This window comes from Lemur catta, chromosome 3 (assembly GCF_020740605.2).
Source record: "Lemur catta isolate mLemCat1 chromosome 3, mLemCat1.pri, whole genome shotgun sequence".
Lineage (NCBI taxonomy): Eukaryota > Metazoa > Chordata > Mammalia > Primates > Lemuridae > Lemur > Lemur catta.
The window spans coordinates 9,014,350-9,027,040 of NC_059130.1; the positions used below are offsets into that span (position 1 = coordinate 9,014,350).

At 37.2% G+C, this 12,691-nt stretch overlaps 1 long non-coding RNA gene across 1 annotated transcript in view; it reads right to left on the minus strand.

Annotated features, from left to right (window-relative positions):
• Positions 1–12,691, minus strand: part of LOC123634965 — a 93,485-nt gene that overhangs the window by 64,264 nt on the left and 16,530 nt on the right. The window contains exon 2 of the long non-coding RNA XR_006734027.1: positions 8,616–8,726. This is a non-coding gene — a long non-coding RNA (uncharacterized LOC123634965). The remainder of the gene's footprint in view (positions 1–8,615; positions 8,727–12,691) is intronic.

A 12,691-nucleotide genomic window follows, 5' to 3' on the forward strand; every position in this document is an offset into this window, starting at 1 on the left:
TCATCTTAGGAAGCACACACAGAAAACTGAGTGAGACAAGGAAAGGCAGGAAGCCATGGGCATGGTACAAACTGGGGTGCTGTTGTGGACAACAGGGGCTGAGGAGCTTGTGGAGATTGCGGAGAGCCCATCTCAGAGGGGCGAGGAAGCTGGATTTTTATGCAAAAACTCTTATCAACCATTAACTGAAGACTTCTCCCCGCCCCCAAAATTAACTCCCAAACATGTTTAGGCTGCCCCTTGCAGGCTGAGAACTCTCTACCTTCCCAAGAAAAGTCTAAGGCAAAGAGTTGTAGGTATTCTATTTACTGCAGGAAGTTCTTGTGTCAAGTCTGTAAGTCCAGGAACCACGTGTGTCCAGTGGACGTAGACAGCATCAGCTACAACACACTAAGATGATTAACATGTCCCTTTAGAAAACATTTGTTCTTTACTTTGATGAGATCTTTTCCTACATCATCATTAGAATGTGTTTTCAGACACTCCAAATCCTATTGAGCCATCATCTCTGTAGCAGAGGCCCACTATGGATCTTTCCATTTTTGAAGTCCATCTCCCTAGTGTTATGGTAACTATCTGAGTGAGACAGTTGTTCCTTTTGTCCATTATTCTGACATGATACCTCCATCATTTCATAGCTTCAGCTAATGGGACAGATCTCAGTGTCCTTATCCATAAAATGAAGATAATAGCAATATCTGTTTCATAGGTTGCAAAGATTAAGGAGAGTAAAATATTTATCATAGTTAAGGTAAAAGAGTAAACACACCAATATTAGCTACTATATTATTATTACTGTTATTCTTAATCACTGCTTTCTCTAAAGATTTTTTTTAACTTCCACTTTTACCTTCTTAAAATTATGCCTAGAAGAGTAGCTCCCTTCATCTCTAGAACATTTTAGGACAGGGTTTCTCTATCTCAGCACTGTGAATATTTTGGGTTAGATTAATGTTTATGGTGGGAAACAGCCTTATACATTGCAGGATGTTTAGTGATATCCTTGGCCTCTACTTACTATATCTCAGTAATAACATTGCTCTGACTTGTGACAGCTAAAATTGTCTCCAGACATTATCAGTTATCCATTGAGGGTGGCGATGGGGTGAAAATTGTTGGGAGAAAAATACTACCATAACACATAAAAAAGCGGTCAATAAATATTTGTTAAAAGAAAGGAAAAAAGGAAAGAAAAGAAACAAGTGGAGGAAGGAGGTGAGGGAAGAAGGAGGAGGGGGGAAAGGGAGTGTACAAGGGGGGGTAAAGGAGGAAAGCAAGAGAGAGAGAAAGAGAGGAGATATTTCCTGCAACAAATGGTCAGAGTTTCTCCTACGCACTGCAGTGAGCTGAATGAGAATATCGTAGATGATCTGATAGCTGGTGTTCCCTGATGCTGTTATTATATAATGCCTCTGTGCCTGCTTTGTAATCAGATTCAGGAATATACAAGCCATGTACTTAAACTGGACAGGCAGTCCTCTGTTACGTGTATTCTTTTCTCCTTTTAGTCTGTACCCACATGTTCTTCAATCTGTCTCCAATTTCAGGTTCATGAGTTTTTACGGTATGTGACTATTGTCTTGACAAATGACATTACTTGATCTCTTCTACTTGGAGCTCTATTGCTTTTAAATATATATATATTATATATATATACATACATATATATATATAATGCCTTGTCCAACATGGTAGCTAATAGCCAATAGACTTAGTATGAGAAAAAGAATATAAAGTAGCTGACTAATAATTTGTATTTGATTATCTTTTGAAATGATAATATTTTGGATATATTGAGTTAAAATATATTAGTAGAGTTGTTCCTCAGTATATGGGGCACTGGCTCCAGGATCCCCCAGGTATATCCAAATCTGCACATACTCAAGTCCTAGGGTCAACCCTGCAGATCTTCCATATACACAGGGTTCGCATCCCACCAACGCTATTATTTTCTACCCATGTTTGGTTGCAAAGTGGATCTGTGCTGTTCAAACATGTTTTCAAGGGTCACCTGTAATATTAATTCACTTGTTTATTTTTATTTTGTTAATATGTACCTGGGTTAGCCAAACTGTAAAGTTGAGGGCACAATCCTCCAGACTTCTAAGTGTCCCCAAGACTTCTGACACCAACTGCAAGGAGTTAAAGTCCAACTACAAAGCTAGAGGGAAAACCACCCTCACTTCAGGCACCAACTGAAAGTTCATGGGGTTCCCAAAACCACTTTTATTTAATATTTTTGACAATTCTCTAAATTAATAGAACTTACTGAAAGCTATCATACTCATGGTTATGGTTTATCACAGAGAAGGCTACAAATTGAAATCAGCAAACGGAAGAGACTCGTAGGGCAGAGTTTGGAGGGTTCTAAATGTGAAGCATCCACTGTCCTCAAGACATGTTACCCTCCTGGCATCAATGTGTGGCAACACACACAGAGTATTGCCAACCAGGGCAGCTCACCAGAGATTCAATGTCTAGGGTTTTACTCATTACATAGGCAGGGTTGTACTTAGCATCCAGGTCAACTGGTACCATGTGACCCAAATCTCCCACCCTAAATCACATGGTTGGCATTTGTGGCATGACCAGTCCCACTCTAAGACTATTGGATATGACTGCCCCACTTTACAATCTGGTATAACTGGTACTGTCACTCACTCCTCTTTGGTAAGGCATAGATTACCTTCTAGAAACAAGAACAAAAGCTAAATCTTTGAGTAAGGTCAAATTCTTTATTGTACAAAGTGGCTACTAGAAAATGTTAAATTACATGTGTGACTCACATTATAGTTCTATTAGACAGCAATTATCTATACCTTTCCATAGACAAAATTATTGGCTGGCTGCTATGCCTCATGCCTACAATCCCAGTGCTTTGGGAGGCCAAGGCAGGGAAATAGCTTGAATTCACAACTTTGAGACCAGCCTGGGCAACATAGTGAGATCCCTGTCTCTTCAAAACAAAATTTAAAAATTAGCCAGGCATTGTGGTACATGCCTGTAGTCCTAGCTACTCAGGAGGCTGAGGCAGGAGGATCACTTGAGCCCAGGAGTTTCAGGTTATGGTGAGCTGTGATTGCACCACTGCGCTGGAGCCTGGGCAACAGAGAAAGACCCTGTCTCTAAAAAAAAATTCTTATAGTCAATATCATCATACTAAATCTTGATAATGTCTTTAGATTCATATAATCAAGTTGTGCCATCTTTTGACATTCTTTTGACATTTTAAATATTTCTCTTTCTTTTTTTCTTTTTTTTTTTTTCACTCCCAGTATGACCTATTGGGAACTTTCTCCATTGTTAGTCCTTTTTCCAGATCGGTTTAGGGTAACTGAATACATGCACGTTTTTCAGAACCTGTAGTCTACTTTCAGACGAGCAATCTGGAAGATTTCTTAGTAAATGAGCTTTTTTTACTCTTTTTTTTTTAATCCCCTAAATGTTCTCCAGGATTTTCATTCTTGAAGCTTGATTTTCCCCATCCTGAGCTCATCATTTTGGTAATCTTAAACTATTGTCTAGGAAAATGTTGACATTATCTAACCAAGATCTTAATTGGATTTGTTCTGCTTTCTCTTCCAAGTGTTTACATTACATGGAGAAAGAGGAACCCAAGGGTTCATAAGCTCTAGATATGTTTTCTAGGTATTTTTCAGAAGATTTATTCATCATTTAAAAATCGTAAAATCAGAATCATGTTCAATAACTTTCACCAGGTTCCCTGTGTAACTGCTTCAAAAACAGTCCTCTTCTTAGTTAGCCATTTCAGGACTACCTATAGCTTTCTCTCAGTTGGTATTTTGACTTTTGATTAGATATAAAATTGATGGTTCATGAACTATTTATTCAATGTCTGTGTGATATTAAGTGAAAGCAATAAAAAGATGGAAGAAAAAGTTTCTGCCCTCAATGAGTTCTTGGCTTGGAATGAAAACTCCACAAAATGTCCTTACATGCTCAAAACATTTTAAGATTATACTCTATGGGACAGGCAATCCAAAAGCAGACCAAGAACTGAACCGCTTAGCCTACAGACTATGGAATCCCTGAGGAATTTATTCCACATTATTATTAATCTACACCTTGTCAGAAGAAAAGGAAGGTTTTTAATTTTAATAAGGTCATAATTAAGAAACCCCCTTTTAAGGAATGTATGTTGCAACAATTAGGTAAAAGCAACTCAATTAGCTATGTCTCTGTAACTAGCATTCCTAAATCCTGGATCTTGTGAGGCTGAAATAGGACATTAATTACATTTAGTTTTTGTTCATCTTCTTACACCATTCCATCCTGTCATGAAGAGTGTATCATTTAAAACGTGTACACGTTGTTTTTATGAACACATTAAATGGGGAAGACGATCAATAACGCAATACCAAAACAACTAAATTGTTCTGTTGTGATTAGCTCTGGAGGTGAGCATTGTATGAAATTCTGCAGCCTCAAGCACTGCTGTGGATGGCTTCCATTCCCTGGCAAAACCACTGAGGATGACACTCTACTAGATGTTGCATCTGCACATATGCTGTCAGGTGCCCTTCCTTCATGCTTATTCTGCCCTGGCTGACTTTGCACATCTGTTGTAATTTAGAGAATAATAAACACGGTTTTGCAATGTGCTAAGCACAAACAACTGAAAATTGATTAGATAGCTAAGATTGGGGAAATAATCACATGGTATCCTGAACCACCTCATTGTAACCATCTTAGAATAAGAATTTAGGAAAGCCAAATTAGAATTTAGGAAAGCTAAGTTCTGATCTAATACTTCTGTTCCTCCTTTGCTGAGAGGTGTTGGGGAAATTTCCTAACTTTTCTTCTTCAATCATTCATCTGAAGAGTGGTGATAGTATTGTCTGTTGCATTTGCTGCACAGAGTAATTATAAACATTAATTAAGGATTTCTTTTTAAAGTACTTTAAAAAAGAGTGCCTCATAAGTCTGTATGTACATTTTTTTAAAGTTTGATTAACCTCATCTTGATTGTCATATTCCTTAAACTAGATGATTTCCAATACCACCACATAATAATCAGTGCCTTTCAGGGAACAGGTTTGAAATTCCTATTACTAGTTCATAAGCCTGAAGTTGTCTTCTGAAACAGAAGTCATAATGTTTTGATCACCCATCAAAAGATATGAAGGCACCAGTTAAGAATTTTCTCATATGTGCATGCTAGTGAGGGAAACCTCAGAAATTTGGCTACAGTTGAAGACCACAAACTGTTTCAGGAAACTTTTTATATTTCTTCTTTCTTGTCAACAGGTAGTTGTAGTTTTCTCTTGATTACCAAAGCATTCCCTGACAAAGAGCCGTATTACCACTGAGTGGTAAAACAACTACCATTATTCTATGCCCATGGAAATGTTCTCTGCTGTTGACTCATTGCAAATTAACTCAGTGGTGTTGAAATTAATCACCCATACTCTTTATCTCTATTTAGAAAAATAGAAACTCCTTGGTGTTTTGTCATTGGTACTCGGAGGAGCCCAACGTGACTTTTGCATCATTTATAGTTCTCTGTAATTGCCTTAATAGGTTTAATTAGCATACTGGATTTTGTTTTCCAAGAGCTTGCATATTTTTAATGGGTTTGCTCTCTTGTTAAATGATCTAAATGACTTTCCATGAAGACCAAATCCCAATAGGGGTAGACTGAATATCAATAAAAAGACTACTAACCACAGAATGTTTTTTTTCCCCATGATTCTAAATTAAAATATTTAGTAGTGAGTTTTTCAGCAATTATGAACAAATAAGATACATTAGTAGTGAAATTTCAAATGTCCTAAGAACACATTTTTCCATGATTTTATATTTAAATATTTACAAGTGTTGGCATGGATGCTGAGAGATAGGAACACTTACACACTGCTGGTGGGACTGTAAAGTAGTACAACCTCTATGGAAAGTAGCATGGAGATACTTCAAAGAACTAAAAGTAGAACTACTATTCGATCCAGCATCCCACTACTGGGTATCTACTCAAAGGAAAAAAAGACATTCTATAAAAAAGACATCTGCACTCGAATGTTTATAGCAGCACAATTCACAATGGCAAAGATGTGGAAACAACCCAAGTGCCCATCAATACATGAGTGAATTAATAAAATGTGGTATATGTATACCATGGAGTTCTACTCAGCCATTAAAAATAAAATGGTAAACTAATATCTGTCATGTTATCCTGGATGGAGCTGGAGCCCATTTTTTTAAGTGAAGCATCACAAGAATGGAAAAACAAACACCATATGTACTCACCATTAAATTGGTACTAATCAACCAACACTTATGTGCACATACGGAAGTAACATTCATCAGAGATTGGGCAGGTGGGAGGGAGAAGGAGGGGATGGGTAAATCTATACCTAATGCATGCAGTGAACACTGTCTGGGGGATGGGCATACTTGTAGGGGACTGGGGCAGTCCAAAGTCAATTTATGTAACCAGAGTGTTTGTACCCTTGTAATATTCTGAAATTTTTTTAAAATGACAATAATTTTAAATAAATAAATATTTAGGAGTGAATGCTCAACAATATAAGTAAATGTGTTCTGTTAAAAATAAAGACAGAATGTCCAATGTTGTCTCAAAAGATATTTTCCAAATCACTACAGTCAAAATTTTAAATAATATCTTATACCCGAAAAGCACTTCAAAGTGCTTTTATAAGCATTATTCCTATTAATATAACCTAAGTGTTTCAATAAATGATGGAATATAGATTCTTATTTAGAGATAAATATTCTCTTTATGTTCCTTTTTTATGAATATTTTTACAATTCTTTAAAAATTAAGTTCAACATTAAGATTGGTGAAAATTCTGATCATATATTTAAAGGAAATTATTTTATTCCATATGTTGTTATAGAAGAATAATAATCAAAAATATCATGGAAGATATTTGTTGGTATAGAAATCATACCATCTAAAGATGATACAATGTATGATTACTTTGTTTAAAGAGAGGAAAAATCAAAAGCTTCTCTCTGTAAATCAGATATTTTCGGAAATGTTAAGCACTCAACACACTAACAAATGGTTTTGGAGTGTCCATTAGATCCCAGACATTGTTCTAGGTCCTGCAGGCACATTAGTGAACAAAAAATAATCTTTGATAGCATAGAACTTATATTCTAGCAGAAGAGACAGGAATAAACAAATAAATATAAAATGTGCAGTCATCCCAAATTTATGAAGAAAAGCAGGATCCAGGGCTGCAGAGTGAAGGGGGCATTCTTTCAGACAGGTCAGTTAGAAAAGACACAAGAAAGTAAGAGTTGAAAGAAGACCTGACTGAAGTCAAGCGACAGACATGTGACTAGCTGGTGTAAATGCATTCTAGCACAGGGAAACTCATGCAAAGGCCCTGAGGCAGCAGGGTGCTTAGCATACTCAAAAAACAGAACTGAAGTATGTGTAGCTGAAACACAATAAGAAATCCTTACTTTAGTAAACTTCCCGCAACAATGACTTATATTTCTGCATACTTGTTTAAAATGCTTACTGCTCAACTCAGTATCTGGACCACACTTGTGAAAGGAAAAAATAAAAATACTACTGAAATTTATAAAACAAAAACAAAGGAACTGGGTTGTTTCTGACGTCTTGAAAAATTATTTAGGTACATTTCTCTGTCAAATAAAAATCTATGTTACATTTAATTTTTAAATTAAAAAAATGCTTAAAAATCCACTCACTACTTGTGGAAAATTAGAATGTTGACCTCACAACCTGATAAAATTAGACTTTAATTCTTAAACTCTCTTAGTCATTAATAAAGATGTTCTCTCTTGAGGTATGTGTTTTATAATAACCAAATAAAAAGTACTGTTACATATTTTTGCCACTAGGATTTCCATAATCCTGGATTTTATGAGATTAAAGCAAGCCACTGTGTTTTTTGCTTTTTAAAATTATATTAATTTACATAAGTGTTTCTATCTTTATGATTATTTATACAAATTTATTCTGACACAGAGTATAGATAGATGATGGAAAGATAAATAAATGGATAAAGTATGTATGCATTAATTTTATGAACACATTAAATGGGAATGATAATTACTTATGCAAAACCAACATAATTAAGGTGTTCTTATGTTATTTGCTCTGGAAATTAGTCCTTTATGAGATTTTCTCTGTCATATAACTAATCTAAACAATATTTAGCAGTAAAGTGAGAAAAAAAACAAAAAAAGAAATCTACTACTTGGAGTAGAATACAGATATTGCGTTAAATCCTGGTTCTGCCCCTTACTAGCTGTGTGACATGAGCAAATTACTCAACTTTCCTGAGCCTTAACATACTCTTCTGTAAAACTAAGGTAATAATTCACTATTATTTTTACACATACACTATCAAAATCTTAGTCACAATACCAGGCATCAATTAAGGTACTCAAAAATTGGCATCTATTTAAGTAGTAGTAGTGGATGGTTTGTTTGTTTTTTAATCATCATCATTACTATTACTAATCAATTGTAAATCTCAATTTTTTGACAGCAGCACAAACAGCTTATTCCCCGGATGAGACTATAATCCCTGACCTGCCAGGATGTACTGGTTACTTTAGAGCGGGACTTGCTCAACCTTGCATTAGTAACTTACCTTATGGCAGATGGCAGTTTGTGATAATGTTCCTCCTGGGAGCCGTGCTGCGTTGCTATGTCATTGCTTGATGGTTAGGGCCAGGCTAGCACAGAATATGGTGACCAACATCTGCAGCATTACAGTCCCAATGAAGGAAAATAATGGAGAAGGTTGTTCTCACAATATTTAGGAATAAGAATTTTTCTATAACTTAACAAGAATTTAATACCTTATGCCCTCCCTCAGCAAATAATAGATGTATACTTTTATGACCTAGCTTTTGAGAAAATCACATTAACAAAAGACTGCTAGAAATTGTGTAACATTTCCTAAAGAATATTTTCTAATCACAACAGTTTAAGAAACTAGATGTATGCACAAGATACAGGATACATATGGGAATTTAGTGTAATACATATTAAAGGTGGCATCTCAAATCCATGGGAGAAAGATGGACTATCTGAAAAAAGGTATTGAGCCAACGTGGGTAACTGTCTAAAACAAAATGAAATTGGTTCGATACTTCACACAGGATAAATTTCCAGACAGTCATAAGTAAGCAGCTAACATATTTAGTGAAACACTCTGCTTCCCTAGAAGTCCCTGGGGCCAAGACATAGCACATTCTGAATAAAATCACCACTATTCCATTCAAAGTCAAAAACCTAAAGCCATACCTGCTAGGAGTTCTATCCCCTTAATCAGAATCTCCCCCACTCTCAACCCCTGCAATTTGAATTCTAAGGCCTGAAGGGGTGTTCTGCCTAGAATACTCCCAGACTTACCTCATTATGCCTTTATCCCTATTTATGGACATCACCACACTTTTATAACATCTACATTCTAATCACAATAAGAATGCCCGCATCCTCTTTCTGTCCCCTTCTCCCAAGCTATCCACTGTACCCTCTGAAATTCATGGGTCCCTTAGGAGCAAAATCCTATTCCCTTCACCTTCTTCCCCAACTGAAACTTGGCTCTCTCCTATGGACCCTGCTTTTCCTGCAGCTCTCACAAGTGGTGGCTCTTTTTTTTTGATCCATAGCCCTAGTGTCACTGGGCCCATAAGTAACATAGATGTCATCTTGGTCTTCATTGCTACTTTCAGACCATACCCACCCCCCACCAAAAAGAAGTCCAGATTTGAATCTACTGTCATCAGAGGATATCGCCAAATGCCCGCCATGATATGCTGACATATCATGTGCTCTGTATTATTTCCCCTAATTTCTTAACAATTTTAGCCCCCGACTCACTGTCACTCTCTCCTTGTTCCATGGTGATTCAGTAGACATGCCGTGTTAGTTTGCTAGGGCTGCCATAACAAAATACCAACACTGGGTGGCTTATAAAATGGAAATTTATGTTCTCACAGCTCTGGAGGATAGGAGGACAAAATAGGTGCCTTCAGGCTTGGTTTCCTCTGAGGCCTCTCTCCTTGGCTTGCAGATGGCCACTCTTTTGCTGCCTCTTTCACATGATCTCTTCTCTTCATGCACACATCCCTGGTGTCTCTTTCTATATGTCCTAATCTCCTTTTTTAACAAGGACACCAGTCAGATTGTATCGGGGATCACTGTAATGTCCTCATTTTAACTTTATTACCTCTCTAAAGTCTCTGTATCCAAATACAGTCACATTCTGAGAGCCTCAATAGATGAATTTTGGGGAGATGATTCAGTTCATAGTACATGCAGTTGATCCATCTTATACTCCCTCTTCTCTTTTCCTTGATTTCATCCCTTTTAATGATCCTGTCATTAAAGGTATGTCCTTTAAAAATACATGTCATATTATGTCTTTCACTCTATTCAGCCACTCGCCCTCAGGATCACCCCATAGGCTTGTCATAACTGCAGCCCTTGTATGATCTCAATTTATTGATTCCACTCTTTGGCCATCCCTCTTTACAGTTAACACCTACTGATATCTCAGTTGCCATAATTCCTCAGCCCCACTAACATGGATCCTACCATCTTTTCCCTGACCTTTGATGTCCTCACTCCCCTCCTTACCCAGCAAAAACTACTTAGTTTCTCTGCCCTTTCTCTCACTTCATTGAACTCATTTAGAAAGCCCCAACCCTAGTTAAATCCAATTCTCACCATTCTATACCTTCATCCTCACAGCTGAACATAGCTGAAGTAAAACATGCTGCCTGCTCTCACTTTAAATTGATGGCCATGAACCACAAGAGGGCCCTCAATGCTACCAGCCCCGAGTACATTCAGTTTCCTGTATTCCAAGGTGACCATAACTCCTTAGTCTCTCTCCTCACCCCCAACACCTCCTCCCTCATCCTCACTCTTAAAGATCTTGACATTTATCCGACATATACTGAATGTTTATGTCTCCTCAAAATTCATACGTTAAAGCCTAATCCCCAATGTGATGCTATTAGGAGGTAGGATCTTCGGAAGGTGATTAGGACATGAAGGTGGAGCCCTCATGATTGGATTAGTGCCCTTATAAAAAAGACCCCTTGCCCCTTCCACCATGTGAGGACGCAGCAAGAAAATGGTCATCTATGAACTAGGAAGTGAACCCTCACCAGACAACAAATCCACCAGCACCTTGATCTTGGACTTCCCAGTCTCCAGAACTATGAGAAATAAATGTTTGTTGCTTATAAGCCACAAAGTCTATGGTGATTTGTTATTTCAGCCCGAAAAGACTAAGACATTACCTCACAAATAACTGAAGCATTTAAAAGATGCTGGCACAATGACATAGATGCACCTATGCACACCTGCTCCCACAGACTCTGCTTTCTTTACCATTGGCATAGATTAACCCTCCCTCCATCTTCATAACCCAAAGCCAGTCCCTACTTGTGTACCAGATCCCATCCAGCACTTTCAGCACTTTCTGCCATTCTTTCCTTCATCATCAAATTCTTCTTCTCTTCTGTATCATCTCTATCAGCATACACACAGGCTATAATTTCTCCTAACTTAAAATAATAATAATTTTTTAATAAACTTTTCTCTTAACTTTACTTTACCTACCAAGTACCATCTCAGTTTTTCCCTCCCATACAACAAAGTTCCGTGAAAAAGTTGTCTAAACTGACTGTCATTAATTTCTTTCTTCCTGTGTCTTTTAAACTTGCTCAAGTCAGCTTTTAATTCATACCACTTCACCAAAACTGCTCTTAATGAGGTAAATAATTAATCACTAAATAATTCCACATTCTAAATCCTATGGCCAATTCTCAGTCCTCATCTTCCTTGATGTGTACTGCTTGCAGCAGCATCTAACACACTGTCTTCGCTGAGTTTCAAGGACGCCACACATTCTTGTTTTCCTCCAACCCTAATCATCACCCCTTGTCAGCTTATTTTGCTCTCTTCTTCTCAAAATCTTAATAATGAAGTACCCCAGATTACAGTCCTTGGTCTTTTTCTCTCTATACTCATTCACTTAGCAACCTCATCCAATCTCATGGTGTCTACTTGACATCACTACTCAGAGGCCTATTAAAAATCTAAAATAAAACAAGTCCATTTTGAACCTCTGATTTCTCCCTAAATTTCTCCACCTATAGCACTTGTATTTTGGTTGATGGTAACTCCAATCTTCCAGTTGCTCAGGAAACCATTCATTCATCTTTACATCCTCTTGCATTCTTTCCCCTATCTGATCATTAGGAAATTCTCTTGGTAAATTCTACAGAGTATATCAGTGTGACCACATCTCACCATTTCTACCACTTCTGCCCCGTTCTCAGTCTTCATCACATCTTACCTGGAATTTGGCAATAGCATTCTACTGATCTCAATTCTACTCTTGCTCTCCTATAATCTATTCTCAACACAGCTGCCAATGTGATCCTTTTAAAATATGTCATATTTGTATTTCCTGTATTTAAAATTCAACAATGATCCCTCATTTCACTCAAAGTAAAACCTAAAGTCTTTACAAGAGTCTATAAAGCTTTACATGATCTGATCCCTGTTGCCTCTTTGGATTCATTTACAACTATTCTCATCCTCATTCATTACATTGCAGTCCCACTGGCTTCTTGCTCTTTCTCAGGTATGCTCTTGATTTAGGGTCTCTGCCTAGGACTTTTTTCTTCCAAAGATTTGCAT